This window comes from Lolium rigidum, chromosome 4 (assembly GCF_022539505.1).
Source record: "Lolium rigidum isolate FL_2022 chromosome 4, APGP_CSIRO_Lrig_0.1, whole genome shotgun sequence".
NCBI classification, from domain to species: Eukaryota; Viridiplantae; Streptophyta; class Magnoliopsida; order Poales; family Poaceae; genus Lolium; species Lolium rigidum.
In genome coordinates this window covers 196,887,116-196,901,172 of record NC_061511.1, presented here as the reverse complement: position 1 = coordinate 196,901,172, position 14,057 = coordinate 196,887,116, and the positions used below count along the sequence as shown (strand labels likewise).

At 50.6% G+C, this 14,057-nt stretch overlaps 1 long non-coding RNA gene across 12 annotated transcripts in view; it reads right to left on the bottom strand.

Moving 5' to 3' along the window:
* The window catches only part of LOC124706811, a 28,445-nt gene extending 16,338 nt beyond the window's left edge, over nucleotides 1-12,107 (bottom strand). For 2 of the 12 annotated variants that reach the window (XR_007004598.1, XR_007004597.1), the window contains exons 1-5: nucleotides 4,740-5,832; nucleotides 4,438-4,612; nucleotides 3,581-3,983; nucleotides 3,360-3,455; nucleotides 1,255-1,304 (exon numbers count right to left, since the gene is read on the bottom strand). This is a non-coding gene — a long non-coding RNA (uncharacterized LOC124706811). Of the gene's footprint in view, nucleotides 1-50; nucleotides 3,456-3,580; nucleotides 3,984-4,437; nucleotides 4,613-4,739; nucleotides 5,840-11,711 lie in introns of those variants that run through there. The other 10 variants (XR_007004592.1, XR_007004591.1, XR_007004596.1 and 7 more) reach the window with 8 other exon arrangements.
* Between the last annotated feature and the right edge of the window lie 1,950 nt (nucleotides 12,108-14,057).

The following is a 14,057-nucleotide window of genomic DNA, read 5'->3' as shown; positions in this document are numbered from 1 at the left end:
GAAATGAATGAACATATCCCTGGAATAGATTGAATTACTGTAATTACTACCTCGATTCCTATTTAATTGACGCCGGCCATCACATACGTATATGCTTGGGTAGGCATCACTGTGCATCGATTAAAGCGGTACGGAGGGAGTAGTTGCCAATCTCTAAAACTGAGGGGAATTCGACCACGTAGCCTTCTTGAATGCTCATAGCCTCATACTTGGCATGTACAGAAACAATAAATATACTATGAAAATTTAGATTGTGTGTGAATGAGAAAACTCTAAGAACTGAGTAAGCAGTAAAGAAAAAGATTCCGATACAGACAATTTCAAGGAAAGGACATCAAAGTGGTAAAGAAAAAATTGATCTAGGCATATGATAAACATTTAAAAAGTATAAAGGAACAATTGTTCTGGGATGGCAGAAATCTTTTCTGCAGCAACAAAAACATTTGAGAAATAACATAATATATTATACCTGGAAAGAACCAAAAGAAGTACGCGGAGAGAACTGGAGCGTTCTTACCTGTACCTGGAGCAAAACTAACACCCATGTTTTATATGGAGAATAGCAGTGGTCGTGTATGTACGTTGAAATATTTCGTGTTGCTATTGACCTTTGGCAACAGTATTCTGGCAAGTATTCCATACCAGTGCACATATGCATGTTAGGCCGCAACCATCAACATGTTAGCGCAGGTATTCTGCCGAGTGTTGCCAGGACTATAAGGTAATGGCTAGCTTTGTTTTCCTTGAAGTAGTTCCATGGTGAGAAAGTGTATATTTGATTGTAGTGTCACTGTTGGGTCTGCTCTTTGCGTCAAGGTGGAGAATCTAAACGTCAATCCAAATATATTACCTAGTGCTAGTAACATACGGGTACAACTACAAATGTAACCGAAATTTTTCTTTTTTGCCCTAGTTAAGAAATTTATAATTTATCTAACACAATTGGTGTCTGATTGGTAACAATATTGACTTTTCTGTGGGCTCTAGAAATTGTGGACCATACCGCCAACCGATATCAGTATCACTGAAGCATACAAGTACCTTTTGCTGATACTTATAAGAATAACTACATGTTAGCAATAGCTTAGAAGAGACATTCTTCAATAGTTGGATAGAGGAGGTAGTATGTGCATATAATATTTTGTAATCATATTTAGAGGCAACCTCAGATAAGACAATGTTTGCATATGCATTAACACAGAGAAAGCAAATGGCTGATTGATTTCCATACAAAAGAGAAGCAACCTCAAATACCTGGAATAAGTTGTAGAAACGACTTGTAAGGATGGACCACTCCGTAGAATCTGCATATAAACAAAAAGTCGATCACTCAGACTTCAATTAAACTTTCAGAGATAACTGAATAAATGTAAGTACATTCCATTTTGCGCCGACAAACCAAAGACACTGTAATGACAAATAAATATAGAACTTATGAGAACAACCTAGATGCACATATGAATCATCTGAACAATAGACCAAAAAATCCAAATACAACAGTAGATAGATGAAAATATTCTGAAAGAAAGGAGAGATACCTTCTAAAACCTTTTTTACTTAGTTAGGTTGTTGAGACATTACAGCAACCACCTTTGGAAATAAGCTGAAGTAGATATTCAAGCACATGTAATATGTTCTGGAGCTGCTCAATAAAAAAATAAACTATTGGTCCCTCTTTACTGCATAGTTGCATTGACCATTCAAAGTTTTTTTTTCTAGTGAGGATTCGGTGTTGCCACGAAACCAAATGGAATAAGTTGTTGTCTCTACCTCCACCCGATGGAAACCACCTGCTTCATATTTTCAAATAAAGGGGGCAACTATAGTTCTATTGAACTCGAGAGATCATTAACAAGGTGTTTTCTCATCCATCCAAGCCCATCCCTATCTGCTACGGAAACCCTTCCATTGTGTTATCACAAAATCAACTAATCAAGCACACCAAAACAATGAAAAAATACAACGACAGTTAAAAAATTGAAGGGCATTGTGTATTGGATTATGATACACTACATATTCCACTCCGATAAATTTGGTCAATAATAGTTGTATACTCCGGAAGGACCAACTAAAGATCAATTCTAAGATGTATTATCAGTTTCGATTCCATAAAGGAAGCCATAATGATTGATATTCATTAATTCGTGCACAACCTAGGCAGCACCAAAACAGATCAAAACTACTCGGACTTGTAGAGTTTTCAATAATGTGCAATCCCTAATGGAATACTTGGAAACCAAACTAAATGGATCCTTGCTCATTTATCTATATATGATAGAAAAAAAACAGGAACATATGAACAGGTGGTTACTAACAAGTAACAACTAAAATTTGTGAAAAGGCAGTTATTACTCTGCATCTCTCAAAGCTGTCAAGAAAATATAGCCATGGATATGTAAATTTTGGATTCCAGTTGAAAAGAAAACATGAACATACTGGTAGCAGAATCAGTTTGAGGGTCCATATGAGCTACAATATTTTATTTGGAGGGTAAAAAGTACGAAAATAGCCACCAGATACTCCAGAAAATTGATGTAATAATTTTCATATGAAATGGGACAATCAACATATTTCGAGTGTTACTATTAATTGAACTTGTAGCCGTGAGATCTGAATAAAGATAATTTCAGCCATGTCTAGGCAAACTGTGTTGAAAGAATGAGAGTTCCCCTCAATTGTGAGTTCGTTTTACATTATACACCACTAATATTTAAAAAAAAATCGACGCTGCAACATGTCTCTTGTGTTCAGCCTATCCAAAAGTAAAGTCAAGAAAAACAACACGGTTGAGTTGAGTACATGACTTCATAACTAATGAAAATTTGCATGGATAGTATAATATTCAGTGTGAACTTTATATATCCCTTGGAGATGCTAAAACCTGGAATTCTCCAAGACCAGGTATCATTCTCATCAGCGAGAGTGCCCTCTCAATGGGGAAGATGAAAACTATCGCCTAGTTACTACAGGATAGAAAAGCTTTGCTAGTCCAGAAAGGACAGGATATGATGCAACTTTTTCCCGCACCCGCAATAATTTGTTTGATCCCAAATATCAAGATATAAAAGTAGATTGGACAGAAAGTGCAACTCTGAATGAATAGAAAACTTGATTAATCTGGTACCAATGCCTAAAATAAGGGCGAGAAGTGCAGATTTTCTAATGTTCTTTTACGGCCATGCCATTCATCAATAAGATTTCAGTGAAGTACAATATGCAAGAAAATCAATAAACCTAAATACGAAAAGCATGTGAAAATCAATATCTGGCCATACAAATGTCCGCAAAATTCACAGAAAGAACACAAAAAGGAAAAACATGTGAAAAAACAAAAGTTCGACATCTGCGATCGAGCTCACATGGCGTCGCAACCGTCTCCATCCTCGTCGATCGCTCCGCTCTCGTCACCTCCGAGGCCGTGGTTGACGTGGTGGCCTTCACCGTCGCTGCACCTGCTGTTGGATGAGGGAGAGGAGACCAGAGAGATCGCTCTTAGGATATATAGTACATATTCCTGAAAGAAAAATAGAATAGAAGACCCTATATAACATTACAGACCCAGACCAACCACCTAGCCCACCTTCTCAGACAGTAGCATGATCTCAAGCACCCCCATGTGGATCGTCTTCTTAGCTAGGCAGTAAATTAGCATGCGCTTGCAGTATCTTATCATAGGGCAAGTCATTAGTGAACTTCTATCACAACCTTTTTTGTTCTGAAGTCTGATTTGAACATAGTACTTATGTACACACCAAATCTGAATGTAACTAAATAGCTGCAATATCAGAAATACGATGATTCTCCCAATTTTTACATCCAAGATACAGTAAAGAAAAAAAAAACAGTGCCTCATTAGCAATCCCTATAGTGAAAGGAAAAAAGTGTCAATCCAAAGAAAGTTGAAGAGGTTTGAAGGCACTGAAGTACTAAACCTGATCACTTGGTTGGCAAGTGGTCTCAACCACGGATCTGCATTGTAGTATCTGCATGTAAAGCATCTCTCAGCCAAGCTCTTTCAAAAAATAATATAGAACATGATAAGCAATCACAATGTACATAAGTGTGTGGTCAAAGGGTGTACAATAGTTAGTATGTATTCTTCATTTATTGTCACCACAGATTTGATGCATATGATGCTCGATGTTTTACAGTCCCAATAAGATTTTGACAGATTTTTATAGTTAAGAAGAGAAGATGAAGATTCAGTCAGCAAACAATAGAGAAAATGACATTTGTGGTAGATCCTACTTTTTTCCCCGCGACTTATACATGAATACAAATTATCGAAGTAAGCAACACAAATTATCCATTGCACACTTCAAATACGCAGGTGTACAAAATTATCAACTGCACACTTTAAATACATATATATACATTAATTGGTATGTTGAAAAATAAAGTACTATACATAATAATGTAGAAAGGGAATCGATTTACCTCAGTTTAATCAATCTGTGCAAACATTATAAAGAAACATTTAAAGGTCATGTGCTCCGCTGTTGCTAGACATGACATTGCAGCTGATCGGTGGCACTTCAGACTTCACCATGTGGAAGCGGCACAGAGTCACCGGACGAAGGTTTCGTCGGATGTCAATGCAGAGAAAATTACCCTGGCCAAAGAAATGAAAGCCTTGCTTCAGGAAGGGAAATATTTTGTTATCAATCACATTGGAAGAAAGCAAAATACACAGTTATTAGCTAGGTGATGTTGACCGTACCGAACCGTGCACATCTCACCTGTTTGGCTATGTTCAGGGCAGCAGTAGTAGCTACTCCATGCAGGAATCCAATTAACTCTTTGAAGAGGTTATAGTGTCCTAAATCCATTGATTCAGGAGGAGGAAGGGGGCAGGTGGAGGGGCGCCGTCGCAATGGTGTCTGGGGATGCCGAAGGACATGCAAGAATCCAATTAACTCTGTGAGCAGGTTGTAGTGGCCTGAATCCATTGATTTAGGAGGAGGAAGGGGGCAAGTGGAGGGGCGCCGTCACCATGGTGGCCGGGGATGCCGGCGACCAAGCCCAGGGCGTGCCTAGGATTTCGCGAGCGCGCGCGTAGGGGCGCTGCCGAGCTCCACGGTGGTGTGGAAACGGGGGAAGAGGAGGCGACAGCGCCGAACCTGGCCAGAGAAGGGGAGGAGGGCGGCGGCCCTGGGGCAAGGATGCCGCTGGGAGTAATGGGGAGGAGCTCATGGCTGAGGAGATAATGGGGAGAGAGGAGCTCGAGGGAGCGGTCAAAGCGGTTCAAAAAAAAATGCTATGTCCACCTAGACCGGAAAGAAGCACATCATGCTCACGCAACAAAGAAAAGTGACAACCAAACATCTAAGAGGCACCGAAAGTGTACACAAGAAAATCAAAAGGGCAATTAACTACAAGAGAGCAGACGTGTCAAATCAGTGTTAATCCGGAAAAAAACTCAAAATTAGGAGAAAAAAGATGTTTGTTGCCATTTAATATAGTAGTTATAGGAGCTATCAAGAACGAGCAAGTCAAAAAAATTATTATTAATCTGTTTCATGCATCAAAGCAAAAACAATCAACTTGGAGCCCATTTCCTTTCAGATGGAACTTCTGAATGATTATGGTTGTATAGCTTACTGGCTATTGGATTAGCTGTTGCCCGAGAAATTCAGATGTTGAAAGTTAACATTCACAAGCACAAACTGAACAAAACAGGTATTGACAGGGATGCGTGTACATTTTTTTATAAAACTAATCTTGTGCATTTTTTATTTTGTGAAACAATGGCTGTTGAAGAAACTTGCACTTTTGCAATCACGATGGTTTCAGTTGATAAAATTTTGTAGGCTGATCGTTTGTACAGAGATATATACGAAATACTCCTTGCTGAAAGGAAGGGGGAACAATTAATTAATGCATTAATTTTACTAGGAATTTGTTATGGTGCTGCTAGAGGGATGGCGCGAGAGGGCCGGTCGGGGGCCTTGCCCACGGCCGATGGCAAGAGGGAAGGGATTTCCTTCTTAATTCTTGCTTCCTTAGATTGATACGTCTCCTCTCCATATATAGAGAGGTTTACTTGACCCCTAAGCAAGCGACCCTTAACCCTAAGACTAACGGGCTATACCGCCAGCCCAAGCCCATTACGTACTCTAACACTACACCCCACCTCTCGTCCTCGAGCTGCAACCTAAACAAACCATGACTCGACGCAACACAAACCTAACACCTAAAAAACAAGTCTTTTACATCTCGGCTTGTTTCTCTCAACCTGAAATGGACTGGGACGCTTTATTGTTGACCCCTGAACATAAAGTGGACACCATCCGCCCGTCGAACGTGCACCTGTACAGCCACCTGGATCCCATGGAAACCAGCGGGACAAAAGGAGCCCACGCGGCGGCCGGCGGCGAAATGCAGTGGTGCTACGCGGTTCGCTCCTGTCGGTGACACCACGCCTTCTCCCCGCCGGATGACTGTCGATGGCGCAGACTTTGAGGTCGCTGCCCGCGGGAAAAACAACATGTCTGCCGCCCGTGGGGGAAACCACACGCCCAAGATCCCCGACGCAGCGGACGAGATCGAGGTCCGTTGCGCAACGAAGCGCAACTTGGAGGAGCTGCAGATCACGCATCTCTGCACACGCCGACGCACTAGGAGGCCGCACGCAGCAGCCTGCAGCCTCACCGCCGCCGACACGTGGCGGATAGCGATCCAAGCCGGTAGCGGTGACGGCGGCGGAGGGAAACGGACCTGGTGGAAGGGCATCCCGGGCAGTGTCGATGTAGAGCCCGGGGCCAAGGTCGCTCCCACACTGCCGAAAGGCAGGGACGGCGATGGTGGCGGCAGCAGCCACTGCTGCGGTGTTGGTGGCGACGGCAGCAGCTGCTGCTGTTGCAGCTGCCCACCGAACGGCAGGGACAGCGTCGGTGAGGACAGCAGCAGCTGCGGCGGCGTTGGAGGTGAAGTCAGCGCGGAGGCGGTGGAGTGTCTTTTGGACACCCTCATGACCCGCGGAATGCGCCAAGAGCAGTTGTTCGGCTTCGACTTCACGGTGGAGTACCGTCCTGGGCGCCTCAACACGGTGGCCGACGCCTTGTCCCGCCGCGACGCCGATCCAGACACTGCCGAGGGCGCCTCGGAGGGGCGCCTGCTATGCATCCGTTCGGGGCCCTCCTAGCTCAGCAGGTCGCCAAGCACTACTATGACGGTCGTCACCGTGAGGTGGAGTACGCGGTGGGTGACTGGGTGTGGTTACGTCTGTTACACCGCTCTCACCAGTCCCTCGACCCGCGAGCAAAGCGCAAGCTTGGTCCGCGCTATGCGGGGCCCTTCGTCATCTTGGAGCGGATTGGGACCTTGGCGTACCGCCTTCAGTTGCCTGATGGGGCACGCATTCACGACGTCTTCCATGTGGGGCTGCTGAAGCCCTACCGCGGCGAGCCGCCGGTCGCCACTCCACCACTTCTGCCAACGGCAGAGGGTCGTCTGCTTCCCATCCCGGTCAAGGTGCTGCGCGCCGACGTGGAGCTCCAGGCCCCGCAGGACCTCCAGACGGCGATGCACTACGCGCGCGCTTATGAGCGTCGTGCCCAGGCGGTTCAGCAGGCACCCCTGTCCCGCGGCGCCCGTGCCGCTCGGCCTCCTCCTACGGCCGCGGCTGCCACCCGCCCCGCCCCACCGGGACCGACCGGCCCCGCCCCCGCGGCTGCTCGCACGTTCCGCCGCCTCACCCCGGCAGAGCAGCTCGAACGCCGCCGCCTTGGGCTCTGCTTCAACTGTGATGATCCCTACACGCCCGGCCACGTGTTCCCGCGCCTCTTCAACCTGGAGACCGTCGACGTGGAGGAGGGCGACCCGACGACCGGTACGGTGGCCACCACGCCCGAGCCGGCCGAGCCGACCGCCGCGGCCGCCACGGCCTTCGTCGTCTCTCTCCACGCACTCGCCGGCATCCGCCACGAGCGGACGATGCTGCTACCGGTCACGATCCATGGCGAGACCCAGGTGGCGCTGCTGGACACGGGCTCCACGCACAACTTTCTCCCCACCGCCTCGCGCTACAGCCGATAGGCGGGGATCACCTCCGCGTGACCGTGGCCAATGGTGACTGTCTTCACTGCCATGGGGTGGTCCAGCACGTACCCCTCACCATTGGCGCCGAGCACTTCGTCATCACGTGCGCCGGCATCGACTTAGGCTGCTTCGACTTCATCCTTGGCGTCGACTTTCTGCGGACGCTCGGTCCCATCCTTTGGGACTTCGACGCCCTGATGATGACCTTCTGGCGCCAGGGTCGCCACATTCGCTGGGAGGGTCTCGGGGGCGCCGCCCCCGCACCGCACCTTCAGCTCGTCTTCGGGGCCGACGACGCTGAGCACCCCCTCCTAACGCACCTCCTGCAGCAGCACGACGACATCTTCGAGGAGCCGCAGGCCCTGCCGCCCCCACGCGCGTGTGACCACCGTATCCACCTGCTCCCAGGGTCGGCGCCAAGTGGCGGTGCGCCCATACCGCTACCCACAGCTGCAGAAGGACAAGCTGGAGCGCCAGTGCGCGCTCATGCTGGCGGCGGGCATCATTTGGATCTCCACATCCCCGTTCTCCGCGCCGGTGCTATTGGTGCGCAAGTCGGATGGCACGTGGCGCTTCTGCATCGACTACCGCGCCCTCAACGCCCTGACGCTCAAGGACAAGTTCCCGATCCCGGTGGTTGACGAACTGTTCGACGAGCTCCACGGGGCGCGATTCTTCACCAAGCTCGACCTCCGATCAGGCAATCATCAGGTGCGCATGCACCCGGAGGACATCGCCAAGACGGCATTCCGGACGCATCATGGCCACTTCGAGTTCGTGGTGATGCCCTTCGGCAATGCGCCCACGACCTTCCAGGCCCTGATGAACGACGTACTCCGCCCATACTTACGCCGTTTTGTGCTGGGTTTTTTCGATGATATTTTGATCTACAGTGCATCATGGGCGGAGCACCTGCAGCATATCGCCATCGTCTTCAACGAGCTTCGAGCGCATCGACTTCACCTTAAGCGCTCGAAGTGCTCGTTTGCGACGACCTCTGTGGCCTACCTCGGTCACGTCATCTCCGCCGACGGGGTAGCGATGGATGCGGACAAGGTGGCGGCCGTCGCCGCCTAGCCAACGCCGCACTCCCCACGCGCCCTACGCGGGTTCCTGGGCCTCGCTGGATACTACCGGAAGTTCATCCGGGAGTTTGGCCTCATCGCCTCGCCACTCACGTGCCTGTTGCGGCACGATGCCTTCGCTTGGGACGACGAGGCTACCGCTGCCTTCGAGGCCCTCAAGGGGGCCCTCACGACGGGTCCCGTCCTCCAGATGCCGGACTTCGACAGGCCGTTCATCGTCGACTGCGACGCCTCCGGAGCGGGGTTCGGCGCCGTCCTTCACCAGGGCGACGGGCCGCTCGCCTACTTCAGCCGGTCGTTTGCTGCACGCCACCTCAAGCTTGCGGCGTACGAGCAAGAACTCATTGGCTTGGTCCCGGCCGTCCGCCAGTGGCGACCCTACCTATGGGGGCGCTCGTTCCGCGTACGTACGGACCACTACAGTCTTAAGTTCCTCTTGGACCAGCGGCTGTCGACGGTGCTACAGCACCAGTGGATCAGCAAGCTATTCGGCTTCGAATTCACGGTGGAGTACCATCCTGGGCGCCTCAACACGGTGGCCGACGCCTTGTCCCGCCGCGACGCCGATCCAGACACTGCCGAGGGCGCCTCGGAGGGGCGCCTGCTATGCATCCGTCCGGGGCCCTCCTTCGCCCTCTTCGACCGCGTCCGCCAGGCGACCGCGACCGCGCCGGACGCCCAGCTTCTGCGGCAGCAGCTCGACGCGGGCGAGCTGGACGACCCCTGGCGCTTCGCCGACGGTCTTCTCCTCCATGGGCGCCGCGTGTTCGTGCCCGACCACGATGACCTCCGCCACCAGGTGCTGCTCTTGGCGCATTCCGCGGGTCATGAGGGTGTCCAAAAGACACTCCACCGCCTCCGCTCTGACTTCTACGTCCCTGGCGATTGGGCCATGGTCCAGGATTGGGTGCGTTCGTGTGAGACGTGCCAGCGCAACAAGACGGAGTTGCGTCCAGCTGGCGTTTTGCAGCCGCTTTACGTACCATCGCAGGTGTGGGCCGACATCTCCATGGACTTCATCGAGGGCCCTCCTAAGGTGGGAGGCAAGTCTGTCATTCTCACAGTGGTTGACCGCTTCTCCAAGTACGCCCACTTCACCGCGCTTGGCCATCCCTACACGGCCTCGTCGGTGGCCCGCGCCTTCTTCGACGGAATCGTCCGCCTACACGGATTTCCCTCGTCCATCGTGTGTGACCGGGATCCGGTGTTCACGGGGCACGTGTGGCGGGATCTCTTCCGCATGGCGGGGGTCCAACTCCGATTCAGCACGGCGTTCCACCCCCAGACGGACGGCCAGTCCTAGGTGGTCAATAAGGTGATCGCCATGTATTTGCGTTGTGTTACAGGTGATCGTCCTCGCGCTTGGGTGGATTGGCTTGCATGGGCGGAGTACTGCTACAACACCTCCTACCACTCCGCCCTGCGCGCCACGCCATTCGAGGTGGTCTACGGCAGGCCACCTCCGCCTATTCTGCCGGTGGACCCGGCAACGGCGCGGACGGAGGCAGCTGGCCAGCTCATCCGCACCCGCGACGAGATGCTAGCCGAGGTGCGGCAGCGTCTTGTCCAGGCTCAGCAGGTCGCCAAGCACTACTATGACGGTCGTCACCGTGAGGTGGAGTACGCGGTGGGTGACTGGGTGTGGTTACGTCTGTTACACCGCTCTCACCAGTCCCTCGACCCGCGAGCAAAGCGCAAGCTTGGTCCGCGCTATGCGGGGCCCTTCGTCATCTTGGAGTGGATTGGGACCTTGGCGTACCGCCTTCAGTTGCCTGATGGGGCACGCATTCACGACGTCTTCCACGTGGGGCTGCTGAAGCCCTACCGCGGCGAGCCGCCGGTCGCCACTCCACCACTTCCGCCGACGGCAGAGGGTCGTCTGCTTCCCAGCCTGGCCAAGGTGCGGCGCACCCAGCGACGTCGTGATATTTGGCACTTGTTGGTGCAGTGGGAGGGCCTTCCAGCTGAGGAGGCGACTTGGGAACCACGTGAGGCGTTCCAGCAGCATTATCCAGACTACCAGCTCGAGGACGAGCTGTTTGCGCAGGCAGGGAGAGATGTTATGACCGGGCTGGTCTACCGCCGCAGGGGGCCCACCGGCCAGGCCGGCCAGGCTTAGTTAGGGGCTTAGCCCAATTAGCAGATTAGGGTTTTAGCAGATTTCTCTTATATATATGAGTTGTAATCGACAAGAACAATCAAGCAATAAACATATTTTGTTGCCGACTCCCTCAGGAGTCGGAGTCCCAAACCCTAGCCACCGCCCAGCCTTACGCCGCCGCCTCTCCCCAAGCCGCGCGACGGCGCCCTGCCGCCGGCGCCCTCGCCTCCGCACGCACACCGCCCCTTCCTTCCCCTACAATCTCCGCCCTAGACCTGGTAGATACGCTGATTCTACCAGAATTGATCGGGACTAAAACAGGTTTGGAAAGTGTCCTGAATGCGCAGTTAAGTATTTCATCACAAGACTAACATGTATGAAACTGTTTGTTCAGTGGGATGCTTGCCAAGACAGATATTGAAGTGGCTTGAGAAGCAGCAGGCCAAAATAAATGCTCTAGAAAAGGTAAATAAGCAGAAACGAACCTAGATCAGAAGCAACAGAGTCGACAACGGTGGAAGCACTTCATCCGCCTCCAGCTGCACATCGAAGGCATCTGCGCACTTGGCTATGCAGGGGTCTGTGTCTGTGGATGCTTGGAGGAAGGGTGGAGCTCCAGCGCCTCCTCGGGCTCTTCTCCAGCTAGAATGGGCGAAGAGGGGAGAAACAAGATCAGGGCATGATGACCACGCTTGGAAATGGCGACATGAGCAGGGAGTAGGGAAAGGGCCAGCCGTCCCTGGAGCGCTACCAAGGCAGGGAGGGGAAGAGCTTGCGGCACTAGCAGGGTGGCCCTCGCGCCGGCGGAGGGGAGAGCGCGGTCCTCCCGCCGGCAGCGGGGAGGCGATGGACGCGGCAGCCAGGGGATAACGTTTTACGCGGAGATGAAGCTTGAGAGTGGGGACTGTAGACTGATTGAGGAGAGAGAAGTGCTTCTCCCGTTGCGATTTTTTTTCTTTTGCAAGGGTGTAAAACGTTATGTTAGGGAATTTCGGAAAAATAAATTATGTTAGGATAATATATTAGAATTTTGAAGATCTACTTTGCTGCCAAATTGAAAAATAAGATTACTGATATTTATCTTCTCCAAATGATTATACCCGACATCCGCAGCTGTCGTGCCGTCAGCTTTCGCTCGAAGCAACCGAACCTCCGCACTCCCACGTTGGTGGACGAAGATGAGGGACACCCATGGCGCCGCTGGCGTGCGAACCCACTATCCCAAGCACCTTCTCAGTGGCGAAGACACTACACCATGTAGGCAGTGGCGGAGCTTGAAAGAAAAACCTGGGCGGATGTAGGCAGTGGCGGAGCTTGAAAGAAAAACCTGGGCGGGCGAAATCAGAGAAGACACAGAGAATTGCTCCAAAACTATACATTAGTTCAGATTTCATAAGTACTACATTGGTCCAGCAGATCATCATACATGAACTGCTCCAAAACAAAATACAACACAATAGCATACTAAGAATAAGTTTGACCGCAGGCCAATGATTTACATACTAAAGATCAGCTCTCCGACCTTTTTCGCTTCTAAAGTCTTCAATTACATCTTCATAGCTATAGGTTTCCAGAATTTCACCCTCTATGTGTTATCACCAGATTTTGGCCAAATCAGGAGATGGGCCGTAATTGAGATGGGCTTGAAGGATATACACGTGAAGTGTCTCTGAATCGGCCTTGTACGAGAGTTTGGGCTAGATTGCCCGTGTATCTGTATATTATGGTAGATTTCGTTAGAATCAAGAGATAGAGTTTAGCCCGTACACGGTTAGGTGTATTCCAAAGATAGATAGTCCCCGGACTATAAATATGTACCTAGGGTTATTGAGAAAGGAGGACGATCACGTTCACAACCAACACAATCTAGGCGCATCGCCACCCCTTGTTTCGAGGGTTTCTTCCGGGTAAGCATCATGCTGCCTAGATCGCATCTTGCGATCTAGGCATTATAGGTTTATTCGTTATCTGGTGTTGCTCGTACTAAAGCCTTGTTATCTAGCCCCTCGATATGCTTGCTTAGCTATGCTGCCCCTCGATATCTAGCCGCCCTTACACCTATCTTAGGTGTAAGGGCGGCATCTTGCTTCGTCTTTATTTAGTAGATTTGATCTGTTATAGTTGCTCCTTGTTCTTCAAGGATTAGTTTAATATCCGTATGGTTAGGCCTTGCAAACGGGTTGAACGATCCGGTAGTGCGTTAGGTATGGTTTGCCGATCCTAGAAGGGATGTTCCGGGAATCGACTCCGTGTTGGTTTTTAGGCCTCTTTTAGGGTTAGTTTTCCATCATCTTTCGTATCTGCTAGACTCAACTACGTGTAGGATGTTCCGGTTATGCGGTGAAAACCCTAAACTGTCGTAGATCGATTTAGCTTAATATTAATGAAGCAGGATACCCACGTTATTGCAAGATCTAATATGAACCATGGGTCAATCGGCTCTTTGAGCCGATGAGCGAGGTAACCTGAGAGCCGATCGAGGCTCATTTAATGTTTACGTGTCTACCATGCAGGAAACTAATCGAAGCGATCAAACACCTTCCAGACCAGGTATAGGTCAGGTGGCACGCCCTTGCGACCGTCAGGACGTGTGCCAGAGCATTGTGGGCCGTCGCCCGAGGGACCAGGGCCCACTAGCGAGTCTCGGGAGCCTCCCGGCTCTTCGTGTTGCTCGTCGGCCGCTCGCCGGTGGGTTTTGGCCAGGCAACACATTCTGGCACGCCCGGTGGGACAATCTGCAGCAACCACGTCAACATCTGCAGCTGAGATGTCGGACGAACCAGTCAAGTACGAAGATCTGCCTGAAGAGCACAAGAAGAAGTATGATGAGC